At 48.7% G+C, this 14,676-nt stretch overlaps 1 protein-coding gene across 3 annotated transcripts in view; it reads left to right on the top strand.

Annotated features, from left to right (window-relative positions):
* Positions 1-14,676, top strand: part of RPS6KA1 (ribosomal protein S6 kinase A1) — an 860,823-nt gene that overhangs the window by 707,670 nt on the left and 138,477 nt on the right. The window lies entirely within an intron of this gene.

The raw sequence follows: 14,676 nt of genomic DNA, 5'->3' as shown, positions 1-14,676 counted from the left end.
TTCGATCGCAGCCGTCAGCTCCTCCTTAAATAGGGGATCCAGCAGCGAGTAAGGGGGAAATCGCCAAAGAAACGGCGGGGGGGCCTTTCTGGGCGTCGCCAGGGAGAGCAGTATCGGCAAATGGTCAGAAAGCGTTCGCGGGAGTACCGCGCACTCGCGAATCTGCGATATGAGGGGCGCAGATAGTAGCCAGTAATCTATCCGCGTATGCAGGTTATGGTATGCCGAGTAATGTGTGTAGCCCCCCATTGCCGGGTTACGAGTGCGCCACAAATCCACGAGATCCAAACATAGCATACCTCGAGCGATCGCCCTCGCTGCCGCAGGTTGCGCTCGGTTCGGGCCGCCTGATCTATCAAGCTCCGGGTCTAACACTACATTAAAGTCGCCTCCCCATAGCACCTGCCGCGCGCCTGTATCCCCCACCGCTCCCGCCAGCGCTGTGAAAAACTCAGGGCAGTCATAGTTCGGCCCATAACAATTAACCAGGAGTAAATCCATGCCCTTTCCCTGAAAGCGCGTGAGTGCATACCTGCCCGCGTTGTCTGTGGCAATGCACTGCAATCTGTGCTCCACCCGCGCACTGACCCATGTCAGCACCCCTCTAGAGTGTGTAGTGAACCCCGCTGCATGTGCCTCCCTCAGGTCCCTGGTGCGCAGGATAGGGCTGTTAGTAGGAAGATGCGTCTCCTGTAGGAGTGCAATATCTATCTCATGCCTCTTAAGGTAGTGCAGTACTTTACGGGCTTTTCGGTAATCATTAAGTCCCCGTACATTCCAAGTGAGGATTCTTAGTGCGTCGCGCCTCTCAGGCAAGGCCGCTTCGGTGTTCGCCATAGCTTGCTCTAGGGTGCAAATCCCTCAACTGAGCGCGTCTCCAAGCGCAGGAGCATACTAGCAGTGCAAATCTCGCACCCCATCTTAGTGACCTCAAACCCCCGTAACCCAAACCTCTCCCTCCCCCCCGCCCACAGCAGACCCTCCCCAACTCGGCCTTGCAGATTCCCAAACTTGGGCACCCCATACCTCCCGCCTCCCCACCCTTAACTTTTGAACCCCCAACGGAGTGGGACGCACACGCGGGCGGAGGTCGCTCTGCGCTCACACGTTAGTGTGGAAGCGCCCAGTACCCAACTGCCGCCGCCCGGCCCAGCGAGCCACTATTGTGTCTCCCGACCCCTCCCAGCGCCTTGGTACAACTTCTTAGCAGCCCTCTCAGGTGGTGGGCCCCAGCAGCATTCTCTATAATCCTATAAAGGAGTGGAGCAACTGGGGGATAAGTCACTGTCCATGGGCTTCCCTGTTACGACTAGTCCGGTGGGGAGTGCATCTCACATTGTACTGTACCCCATAACTATATCGTCCAACCGCTCCCCACCCGTGCCCCTCAAATCCTACCTCCCTTCAGCCAAGCATGTCCCGACAAAATACCAACTAGATGAGGTCTGCCCTCTTGGTCAGTCCTGAGCGTCCAGGTCGCCATCTCTCTCGTCCCCTCGCGGTGACGTCGCTGGGCTCCGACGCTGCTCCTTCGCCCAGTCCTTCAGCGCCTTTTGAAGTGCTTTAGGGTCCTGGAAGATGTGCGACTTGCCCTGCCGGTTGACTCGCAGCTTAGCCGGGTACAGCATTGCATAGTCCACTCCGAGCTCCCGGAGCTGCTTTTTGGCAGGGGTAAACTGTCGCCTGGCCTCCTGCACCCGGGCCGTGAAGTCCGGGTAGAGCGAGATAGGCGACCCTTCGTAGGACAATGTCTTCTTCTCCCGGGCCACTCTCAGCACCGCATCCCGGTCTCTATAGTTCAGAAGTTTAGCTATAACCGGTCGGGGCGGTGCTCCTGGCGGGGGCCTTGGGCCCAGGGACCTGTGCGCTCTCTCTACCACGAACATCCCGGAGAACACTTCTTTCCCCAGCAGCGCAATCAGCAGTGTTTCCACGAAGGTCTCCATTCGGCCCGTGGCAGTGGACTCCGGCAGGCCAGTGATGCGCAAGTTACACCGCCGAGAACGGGCCTCTAAGTCCTCCGTTTTGTCCTGCAGCATCTGCATTTGGCGCTCGAGCTTCTTGTGGTCGCTGTCTAGTGTCGTCTGCGCGCCCTCCACCTCCGATATGCGACTGTCAGCCTGGTCTAGGCGCTCCGAGTGCCTGTCCAGGCGCTCTCCCATGCGATCCATTCGATAGGAGAGCGCGTCAATTTTGGCGCCCAGGGCGGTGATGCCGCTCTGCAACCCCTTCTCCATGGACAACAAGAGGCCCCTCAAGTCCCGGTCGTCCTCCGCGGGTTCAGGCCCGCCTCCCATAGCACCCTCCATCGGTGTTTGCGGCTGGGGGCGCCGCTGCTCGAACTTCAGTTTCGACTGGGTTTTATCAGATTTGCCCATCTTGTACCCCCACTCCGCGCAGCGCGTTGCCGTTCGGCCTGGGCAAGCCCCCGTCACCACCCAGCCGTGGCACAATCGCAGGTAGCCCTCCGCGGGCGTCTCGGCGGTTCACTCAGCACCTGTTGTCCTCACCCGGCGTACCAATCATCTACCGTCTACACCAGGTGTCCGGCAGGCCGCCCGCTCCGCCTCAGCCTCCAGGCTTCCAAGCTCGTGGCGTTCGCGCTCAGCCCTGCCCCGGAGGTGTCTCACCCGTGGTGTCTCCCATCCTGCTGCCTCCTCCGCACCACCGCTGTAGGGCACACCAGCGCCCCTCGTCCAGGCCGCCGCTTCAACGATGCCCAGGAGCGCCCCCAACGCGCCTCACCACCAGTCGCTCTGCCTCGGAGCGTGCAGGGGGCACCGCCGACCCTCCGCGCTGCGGGCGCCGTGGGGCTCACCCCGGGCCTCCCAGCGTGCTCTCCGCCGATCTCGCTCTCTGCTGCTCGGTGCCCCACTCACGGCGCTATCCGCTGCCTCTGTGTTCGCCGCAGGTCCCCACCTCGGATCGCTGCTGTCCTCCACCATGCGCCTCGGGTCCGCCTCACGCGGCCGCCGCTGGCCGCACGTCGCCTCACGTCGTCGGCCGTCCACCTCACCCGAGGCCGGGGATCCGCGGCCTAGGACGCCTCTCGAGTCGCCGGCTCCGGTGGTCGCCCCTTCGCTCGATCGGGCTGGAAATCGCGTCAGTCAACTGCCCAGCACCTCGGGACGTTCCGCCGGGGCCAACCGTTGTTCTGGGATTCGTCGGGGTCAGGATTATTAGCGAATATTTGACGTGGCTCGCCGGAGCTCCGAGCTCAAGCAGCCATCTTCGTTGCGAGCTAAGCTCCGCCCCCCGGCATTTGGCGTTTTCGTGGGAGGTGAAGCGGTCCATCTGTGGATGACCCCACATTTGAAAGTACGGGTGAAGAACCTGTGGATGGAGTGCCCACTCGTGTATCTGTTGCGTTTGTCTGCTCAGCAGATCGGCCATAGTGTTTTGGACTCCTGGGACATGTTGGGCTAGGAGAAAGATTTTTTGGGGCATGGCCCTTCTCCATATGCTCTGTGCTAGCGGAGAGAGCTGCAGAGTGTGTGCCCCCTTGTTTTTGTATATAGTACATGGCTGTCATGTTGTCCGTGCGGACTAGGACGGCCTTGCCTGATATCTGAGTTTGAAAGGCCTTTAGAGCTAAGAATATGGCTAGTAACTCCAGATGGTTGATGTGGAATAACTTTTGTTGAGGTGTCCACTTGCCCTGCATGGTGTGATGTAGTAGGTGAGCTCCCCAGCCAGAGAGTGATGCTGCTGTCAATACTATCTGAGGAACCGGTTCCAGGAACGGTCGCCCTTTGGAAAGGTTTTTGGTGGTTCACCACTGCAGAGAGCGATGAGCACGACCGTCTACCAACACCAGATCTGTCAATTGACCCTGGGCCTGGTTCCATTGGCGCGCTAAGCACTCTTGGAGAGGACGCATCTGGAGTCTTGCGTGAGGTACTATGAATATGCAAGAGGCCATCATTCCTATTAGTTGCATGAACAAACGAGCTGGAAGAGAGTGTTCCGGTTGAAATTTGGCACGTAGAGCCTGAATGCTTGCTATCCTGGCAGGACTGGGGTAGGCTAGCGCTTTTAAGGTGTCTATGGTGGCACAGAGGTATTGTTTTACGTGGGACGGTTGCAGATGGGACTTTGTGCGGTTTACTGTGAAGCCCAATTTGTGAAGTAGCTGGATAGTGGCGTGAGTGTGTTGTTCATACTGGTTGTATGAGCTGGCTTTTATTAGCCAGTCGTCTAGGTATGGGAAGACGTGGATGTGTTGTCTTCGCAGGTGTGCTGCCACTACCGCTAGGCACTTGGTAAACACTCGCGGTGCTGTGGTGACTCCGAATGGGAGCACTTTGAATTGATAGTGTTGACCGTCCACTGCAAACCTGAGAAACTTTCTGTGAGCTTTGTGAACGGGAATGTGGAAATAGGCGTCCTTGAGGTCTAGGGTGGCAAGGAAGTCGTTTTGGGAGAGCAGGGGAAGTACCTGCTGGAGTGTGACCATGTGGAAATGGTCCGAGTGTATATAGTGATTTAGGGGTCTGAGGTCCAGGATGGGTCTTAGTGTCGTCCCTTTTTGGTATGAGAAAATGTAGGGAGTGTAAACTCCCATATTTTGTTGGTGGGCAGGAACTAGTTCTATCGCACTCTTTTGTAGGAGGGCGATTACCTCCTGCTTTAGAAGTGACAAATGTTCCTGGGACATTGAGCTGATGTTAGTTCGAGGCAGTAGCCTGACCGAATTATTTGTGTTACCCATTTGTCTGAGGTGATAGTAGTCCAGACAGGAAGGAAATTGTGGAGTCTGCCCCCGACTGGAGTGGGATGGTCAGGGGGGAGTGAAGGGAAGTCATTGGGCAGGGGTGGAGGCAGAGCGGGAGAGGTTCGTTTTGTCTCTGCCTTTATTGTTGTTACCCCTGTAGCCGCCGCTCTGGTAACCCCTAGTGAAGGTGAATTGTGTAGGAGCTTTATAGGAAGTGGAGGCGCTGTCTGAGGAGTAGCCTCTGGAGGTGCTTCGAAAGGAAGAGCGGCGAAAGGAGCGCCTGGGAGGGTGCAAATGTAAGGCTCCCATAGACTTTGCCGTATCGGTGTCCTTTTTCATTTTTTCAAGGGCAGCGTCAACTTTTGGGCCGAACAGATGTTCCTGGTCAAAGGGGTGGTTGAGGATGGAAGCCTGCACCTCGGGTTTGAAACCTGAAATTCGTAGCCAGGCATGCCTACGTAGGAGGACGCTGGTGTTAATTGCCCTAGAGGCGGTGTCCGCGACATTGAGGGCGCAGCGAATGGAGGTGTTGGTTTTACCCTCCTGGATTAGTTTGTTGGCTCTATTCTTGTATTTGTCAGGGAGGTGTTGCATTATGGCTATTAGTTCATCATAATGTGCCCTATCATATCGTGCCAAAAGCGCTTGGGTGTTTGCAATGCGTTATATGTTGGCAGCCTGGGATGCAGTTCGCTTGCCAGAGGCGTCTAGGAGTCTGGACTCCTTATCAGGTGGTGGTGCCTCGCCTGATGCCTGGGAGTTTGCACGTTTCCTCGCAGTGGAGACTACTAGGGAGTCTAGTGGTGCGGGCCCTCTGATGTAGGTGGGGTCTGTAGGGGCGGCCTTATACTTCCTCTCGTTGCGAGGGTTGATGACCCTGGCCCTGACCGGGTCTTTAAACACCTCTGGCGCGTGTTTGATGACCCCTTTAAGCATGGGCAGAATGGACGTGGCCCTGTGTGTAGTATCAAAGGTATCTAGAAGGAAGTCCTCCTCCACGGGGTCTGTATCGAGATCAACTCCGTGGTAGTGTTCAGCCCTATGGAGCAGTTGGTTAAACCCCATAGCGTCTTCTGGGGGGGGGGCGGTCTTGAAGGGTAAAGGTCGTCCTGCGGGACGGTAGAGACGTCTGGGATGTTGTAGTCGTCCCATGGTTCTGGGGAGCCTGTAGGAGTGGGGTCCCCTGTGAGTTGGTCATGGGGTCCGTCCCCTCTGTCGTCGTAGACATCGTCATCATCCTCATCCGGAGAGGGTGTGGGGGAATGATAAGGTGGGGGGAGGTGGAGGAGGAGGAGGAGGAGGAGGTGGAGGTGGTGGAGGAGGTGGTGAGGGTAGTCTCAAAGGGGAGGTAGCAAAGTCTCTTCTCTTTGGAGGTGGAGCTGGGGCAGGCTTGTCCAGCGGTCTCTTTTTGATGCTGAGCATCAAATGTCCAGTTTTAGGGTCTTTGACAAGTGTTTTTTGTAGTGGATCGGGCCTAATTAGTTCCTCTGTGAGGGGTCGATCCGTCTGCGCCGAAGGTGTCGGAGCCGTAGATTTTCTATTCTTGGAGTCGGCATTGGTTCGTTGTTTTGAACTGTGTGGCTTAGAAATGTCCGGTTGTTTCCTCTGTTCCGAGATGACTTTCGGCCTCGAGGTGTGGGTGTCGAGGGCTTTGGATTTTTTGCTCGGTTCCGGGGATGGTGTCTGTACCGAGGAGCTAGTGCTTGTCTTCGGCGCCGAGTGCTTCGGTGTGGAGCTTGGCGCGGAGGAGGCCATTTTCTTTTTCGGTGCCGGTGCGGAGGAGTGTTTCTCGGCACCGACGGCAGGCTGGCTCGAGCCCGAGCTGCCAGAAGGCTTGATGGGCTTCTTAACCTGGCCCGAAAGCGAGGTATGTGAAGCAGTGTCTTTGGTCGTGCCTAGCCCCGAGGGCGAAGGCGTGACCGAAGCCTTTTTCGATTCGGTCGAGGGTGGGGATCGATGTTAGTACTCGCGCCCCTCTGTGCCGGAGTGATGTCCTCTTATCTGAGTCGTCGGCTTCGGAGGCGCTGACGAGGCCCTCTTCGGTGTGCTGGTCTTTGGGAACATCGACGCCTTCTCCGCAGAGGTCGTCGGGGATTGCAGTCGACGACTGTGCCATGGTTCTCCTTGCCCTTCGGTCCCGAATGGTCTCTTTCGACCGAAGGATTTGCAAGCCGGACAGTCTCGTGCCTCGTATTCTGGGGAGAGTCAGAGGTTGCACACCTCATGGAGATCGGTGTGGGGAAACTTTGACACACTTCTTAAATGGAGTCCTTTCCATGAGCCAGGACCGGAGCTCAGGTAGGCCCGAAGGCCTTCGACGACGACCGGAATCGAAGACTTCGAACGATGAGTCGCGTCGAGTGTGGAGATGGTGATCGAAACAATACCGCGGAAAGGGAAGGATTGCGTGCCGATCAGAAGAACTGAGAATGGTTCGGAACCGGAGTGCAAAGATCACATCCGAGCCCGATGGCGGAAAAAAACAATCTGAGGATGGAGCCGAAGCCCATGCGCAATACAATCCAAAGACTTTCCAAGAGGAAAAACAACTGCAAACATCCGGGCCCAACACCAGATGGCGATCTATGCACAGTGTGTAATCTGCAGTTCATATGCCTCAAACAGAATGTTGCAAGAGTTCAACCATATTTGTACTGCCATTTTGGAATGAATAGGATAAAGTAGATAAGCTATTAAAACAGAGTAAGTTTCAAACTGTGGATTGTCATCTAATTTTTAGCAACTTGAGGGTATAGACAAGGGGTGAGAAATTAGGTGAGGATGTCTTGAGGCACGGCTGGTATAGGATCCCTGAATTCTTAACCTTTTGTGTGCTAAGGAGGAGCCTGTCTTGTCCTCAGAACCATTGCAGCTTGCTGGCTGATGAGGACAAGACCATCTCGTCCTCATCACTTAAGTGGTTAAGGGCGACACGAAGTGGTTCTAGATAGAAACCTAATACTGTATGAACTAAGATGAAAGCCAGTGGTGTCCCTTGCCCCAAGTTTACTCGACTAAAGAAGGGGTTAGAGCTTTTATCTGCTGAAATCAATTATTAAGGTATGATGCAAACCAATTTAGGATAAGTCCATCAATGCCCATTCTCTTTTGAGAATATCGGTAAAAGTGGAATGGTTGACCATTTCAAAGATAGGTCAAAAAGAACAACCAACATGACTTGCCAGAGTCAAGAATACATATCACTTCACCAACAATCTAGAGCAAGGTGGCCTCCATAATACAGTTCGGTCTGAAACCTGAATGCAATCCATTTAGGATTTCATTTTCCAATACACGTTCAAAAGATCAGCAAAGGCAGTGTGGGCCCTAACGTTGCACAAGTGTATCATACTAAATATCATGAGCACTCCTACGCTCTACTTTTCGTGGCCCGACTGCCTAGAAGCCACAACTATTAAACATAAACCACAACAAATTGTAAAGGAGCGTCTGCAATGTTACTCTATTTCCAGCTAAAATTCAGCCAACCTAATGTCCAAGAAAATATCCATGATGAACAATAAAACAAGATTCAATTGTCAGTAGTCTTGAGAATGCTTTCAGTATCCAACTTTTATTCATTTTTCAACATCTTCATCGGAAATAAGTCCCTTACCGGGTGGTGTAGTACGCCCTAAGTACCCCCTAAGTCATCTTTCTCTTTCGTGTGTCAGGGCTCAGTGTCCCGGAAAAGCCCTGACACACGAAAGAGAAAGATGACCGGGGGGGAGGGGGTCACTACACCACCCGGTAAGGGATTTATTACCAATGAAGATATTGAAACAGCCATTTAAAAATCACACCATTTTTGTAACGCAAAACCCTGATGAAGTCCTAGGGGGCAAAACGCATTGGCTGGGCTGACTGGAAAATATCAAGTGTTGAAAAATGAATAAGAGTTGGATACTGAACGCATTCTCAAGACTCCTGACAATTGAATCTCAGTTTATTGCTCATCATTGATATGTTATTAGACATTGCCTGAATTTTGGCTGGAAATAGAGTAACATAGCAGACGCTCCTTTTCAAATTGTTGCGGTGTTTATTCCAATACATGTTGTTTGCTATGAGTTACCAGAGTTTTCAATCCTCTTTAGAAGGAAATAAAGTCCTAAGATTGCCTGGAGGTTATTTTTATCCCAAGCATTAGCTGAGGTTTTCTTTGACATGGGAGAGGCTTGGTCGATTTTAAGGCAGTCTCGGAAGATGTATTGCACAGTGGATACAATTACTAGATTAGTCCAGTGAGGTAAAAGCAGATCTGTGTGGAATTGTCTGAAGTGATTTGAGTGTCCCCATTCTCATTTTCAACATCTGTAGATCTGACATTTATTCGATATCAGCCACGATTTTATGTCTCCATTAGGGTTTTCCATGGGATTATGTCATTAAAAAAAAGAAGAGTTCAATAGATTTACCTTCTTCGTCAAATCATTGAGCATTTCTTTGTATTTTGTAACAGGACTCTTGAATGTGAAAGAGGGAGAGGAATTATGGGCCAGTTTAACATCGGTGAAGAGTAGTCTGCCATGGGTTATGAGCAGTTTTGATTACTGATTTGGTGCGTTTCACCGTTACATTAAAAATGTGACACTTATAAAGTCTGTGATGTAACCAGGCAGGTGACAGCCAGTAATTACCTTGATAGGAGGTGTATTTAGTGATTTGATAGGTGTCAGCTGACAGATATTTGACACAAATAGTTGTTGTGCATGAAAAGAACACACAGAGAGGCAACATTCAAAATTACAAAGTCTGTACAATAGACATTTCTGTCCAAATTCTTCATTGATACATAAAATGTTCTTTAATGTCGTAAGATGATCAAATACAGAAGCAGCAATACAGCTAACGCGTTTCGCCCAATATAGGGCTTCCTCAGGGCTGTGAAAGGCAACAAATATATCAAGAAATATATCGTAATACCATGTGAAATAAATATTTAAACAAAGTTTGCCAAACAGAAATTGATTATCATCTCATTATTGATAAACAATTGGATCAATTTTCTACTGTAAAAAACAGCAGAAGAAAAAGAGGGAGGAAGAAAAACCAATACACACCCAGATAAAAAATTATTTTAATTGAAAAGATAGAGAAAACAAAATTCAAGAAAAAGCCCGATGTATACACCAAGACAAGAAACATCTAGTTTCCAAACGGAAGCTGCCAAATAGATTCAAAGATTTCAAACATCTCACCACGCCAGCGATTTGTCTGACGAATTTAACGTACAGACAGACTAAGATGTGAATCCATAACACCCAAAAGAAAACAAGACCACGTCGAAGCCTCACCAATTCAGGGAATAGTCCAAATCTTGATAAATTCACTTTTGTACCTCAATCGCTACTTGATTCATTAAGAGAATATATAAATGATAATTCATATCAATAATATAACCTTATTATCATAAGTAAAAACAGCAACTCATCATAATAAAACGTGAATCAACCATGACTTCGCAAACATACGATAATTCTTCTTCATTTCCAAAACGTCATATGGGAAGAATACCTCGATTGATCCCATATTAACGTGAGTATTACTCAAAATATTATAATAAACGCAAAACAATTGCCTCCGATTAGCGATGTAAATACGAAGTTAACTAAATATGAAACCATCATTTACCTTTAACTGTGTATCGTCCACAGAACGTGTATTAGGATCCAAAATGTATGAATCAATCTCTGATGTTCACTACGATTGGTGAACTTGCAGTATGCTATGAAAAAAAAATATAAATAGTTTGCTCTTAGTTCATGCATTCAGTGATGTCATTAAGCCAGTATATGTCTCAACAATATCACATTACGTAGGTAAACAAACATATTCTAATGGCGATCAATAAAATGTAACCTCGACACAATTGCGTCCATTACGTAAAGCTAAAAAAAGTCGAACGTAACACATCGTGGGCAAATGTAATTGAGAGTAGAAACAGCAAAATATTTAACGCAATATTAAAAGCATCATAGTAATGCGTAAACAACGCAACATTAATTTGGCTGAAAGGCCACCTAACATTATCGATGCCGGCAGAACAGAAAAAGAGGCGTGTTTTCTCCATCTTTAGATGTTGGTAAAATATATCAACATGAGAAATGCGATATGCTGTCAAACCAATACAACTACATTAAAGACAGACAATTGTCTTCCAAAGCGCTTACTTCCAAGTTACTTCATTGTTGGCCCCTTCGACCCGCCGACAGCCTTCGAACATGTAGCGGAAACGAGTCATGATCCACATGACTCGTTATAAGGCAATCTAATTGGATATCAGCCCTCACTTCCTCTCACATGATATGCGGCAAAACGACTAGTGCGTAACTTCGCTAGTCCGATGTTCGTTACGGATTCAATTTCAACAAAACTTTATAGTTCAAGTGTAAACATGACTTCGAATGCAATGTACTGTATGAAATATCACATTAAAAAATACCATTAAGTATTATTCCTTATTTTTAAGAATGATGTATATAAAACTCACCCTATATTTCGAGAGTCGTGTATTTCATAAAATGGTAACGTATTGACCAATATATCTTCCCAATCATGTATTTAGGCCGATAATGATAAAATAAGTCACCAGTAGCACATGTATCTACATATCACAACCATAACTCGTTTGTATAGAGAATTTAGTATGGGTACAGTACGCAGCCAATCTAACTGCTAAATTTTAAAACCATTAAAGTGAGACAAGATAAAGAAGAAAGAAAAAAACAGAAAAATATGTATATGATGTCACCATCAGTGAGGACAGATTAGAGAGATAATTCATTATTGAAAATATTACTACAACCAACATATTGCCAATAAGTGAAAATTGACATGTGATAAATCTTTTTCGTTTACATATTGATCAAGACAGCAATCAACAGTAATCCACATGTGCTCTCGCTATAGATGAGTGAGGTTTAGCCCCTTATTATGGGTGCATCAATCAAACTGGTATTATTAAATACATGACGTGATCATACCAGTGCATAATATTAATATATTGAAACATGTAAAGAATCCATCATTATCATTTTTAAAATGTACCAGAAAAAATGAAAAAGAAGGCAAATAGAAAGGGAAATAACAGATCGATATAGTATCAGTAAGCAACCCCACATACAGATTATATTATATGAGGGGAAAAGTGAATGAATGATTATCCAAAATGATGATACCATCCTGCATTTCTCACAGCACATGATGTAAAGCAATATCAGAAATGCTCATTATAATAAATGATGCATCTCATTATCACAGTTAAAACCTGATATGACAGCTCCTAATTTACATATCCAAAAAGCCTCAAGTTGTCCAAGGCGCAACTTCCTGTTTCCTCCTCATCTGTCAGGAGGGACATGATCAATTGCATGAAATTTGAATTTAGATTTCAGTATATCAGACTTACAAATATGGACCACAAGTGCACTTGTACCATCGTTATTCAAGCATGCTCTTTGATGTTCTTGAATTCGTACCCGTAGTTGTCTCACTGTACTACCAACATATATTTTAGAACAGCTACAAATAATCACATAGTTGTTGTGCATTACTGCAACCCATTCACAGTCCTGCTCTTGCAATTAAAACAAAGCACTGAATGATCCAAGACCAGAAGAATGTCCATGTTTCACGATTTGTTTAGAAACGTTTCGTAGATCAGTATTGAGTTTGAGGTTTAGAACTGTTATCAACTAGCTTTAGTTTGTGTTTGACAATAAAGTGATATATTAACAGTTTCGGTGACAGGAGAAACGTTAGGCTTTAGAATGATCAAAATAAGGCTATTTTGACCCACTTTCTTCATACGACCAGTGAAATGTAATGTTTGTTACAAGACAGTGGTTGATAGGTACGGTTAAATTGAGAGGTGAGATAACAGAAATACAAAGAGGTTTATATGAGTCAAAGGCTTCTCGGAGGTACATAGTGCTGCTGTGGAAAGGTAGAGGTAAACGTTTGTTTTGTTGGGATGAGAGTCCATGTTACTCCTCGGAACAATTTGCATATAATTGTGGTTGGTGCTGGGAGAAAATAGTGCAGGGCCGTTCAAATGCAGTGGTTATTGGGAGAGAGAATTGCTTCATCATATTAAATATCAGATCTTCTTTAAGTGCAAGGTATGCATGTGTGAAAGAGTGAATCATGGCAAATGGGCAGTGGTGCAGAAGGTCCGATCAGACTTTGTCGTCCACTTGGAAGAAACAAGTGTTGAACGAATGATATCAAGCTAAGATAGATCATGATTCTGTAATATTAGGGGGATCAAGTAAGGAAGTGTTAGACCCTCAAGGGCATTATAGCTACCCCAGCTCTGTTTTTTTCAACACATTCTCTTTGGAAAAAGGAGTGAGTTGGTTGAGCTGAAAGTGGTAGTGTAATCTGTACAGAAACCAGAGGACACTAGAGAAGGGTTGACCATGTCCTCTTTAGAAGAAAAATCAGGAGTAAGTTCTGAGAAAGTGCCATCTTTCTTGCATGGTATGCCCCCACTTTTTGCTGAATTGCTGATGTACTTTGACTGAGTGTGCCCTTTGCTCCTACCAATCAGGTACCCCGGGCCTATGTTCCTTCCCTAAAACTGTGTTGAAGCCTAAACCCAATTGGCATCTCTGGCCACATGTCAGCCCCTGGTAAATGGTACACTAGGCACCCAGGGCCTTGTGACCAGAAAAGGCCCCTAAGGGATGCAGCACTTATTGTGACACCCTTAGAGGCACTGTACCCTGACACACACACACTGCCCTTGCAGGCTGAGTGTCATGGTGCAGAACAAAATAGAGTTGACATGGCACATATCCCTGTGTGCCATGCCCACACTGCCCTGGCATACATCAGCCACTCCTCTAGCTGGGTGCACTATGCCAGTGGTGTGGGTACAGGTGCATGAGCCCTATGCCCCACAGTACCCAGGTCCATTACTGGGCAATGTAAGTGCAGTGCTGCCATTTAAGAGTATATGATGCTGGGAGATCGTCAACACGAATGCCACAGTACCATGATGGCTACACTGAAGACTGAGAAGTTTGGTTTCAAACTTCTCAGCACATTAAACCCGCACTGATGCCAGTGTGGGATTTAATGTACAATGCACGACAGAGGGCATCTTAGAGATGCCCCCTGAACCTAACCTACAATTTACGTCTTGTCTGAGGGGCTGCCTAGGTTGCCACACAGCAGACATGTTGCTGGACCCCTGGGTAGAGAGCATCCGCTCTCCTGGGCCTGTATCAATGCACATCCTGGGCAAGGTGCTAGGTCTCCTCCCCCAGGATGGGCAGGGAAAGCTTGAAAGGCATGCCGCCTTTGTGAGCTTCTCCAGGCCACTTGCTGTACTCAGCAACTGGCCCCCACCGGTTCTGACCCCCAATCTGGCGGGAAGACTGGCCGGAAACCCCAAGGAAGGAAAGGGGGTGTGCCAGCCTCTGCCAACCCTACCCCTCAGGTGGGGGAGGCGAGGTGAAGCACTTCTCCTGGCTCTCGCCATCTTGAAGATGGGAAGCCCTGCCCAATCAGGACTAGGCTACTGCCCCCCTCCTACAGGAGAGTGGCAGGATAGGGGGTGTACCCACCCCAGGGAAGGGACCCATTGGTCCCTGCCATTTACCTACCTGTAACGCCCCTAAATTTAGTATTTAGGGGCACCTTGAACCTTCCTTCCTCAGATCTAGATTCCGAAACAAGGAAGAACAAGGAACAAGAAGACCTGCCGTGCAGCTGCTAACAAGAGGAAGACACCAACTGCTTTGGCCCCAGCCCTACCGGCCTGTCGACCCTTGAACCTGCTCCTGCTAAACCCCGGCATCTCCAGTGGTCAGCAACCTCAAAAACCCCGGAGGACCTGACTGCCTTGTGACTCTGACTACCTGGGACTCCCACGAGCAGTGGTACTGCTCAAAGCAAGTAACTGACTCCTGGCATCAGCCAGGAACCGCGAACCCTGCACACTCTGCACCCGC

The sequence above is a fragment of the Triturus cristatus genome, chromosome 3_2, assembly GCF_964204655.1.
Source record: "Triturus cristatus chromosome 3_2, aTriCri1.1, whole genome shotgun sequence".
In the NCBI taxonomy this organism is placed as follows: domain Eukaryota; kingdom Metazoa; phylum Chordata; class Amphibia; order Caudata; family Salamandridae; genus Triturus; species Triturus cristatus.
The sequence above is the reverse complement of the archived record's forward strand: the minus strand, read 5'-3'. Positions and strand labels throughout refer to the sequence as shown.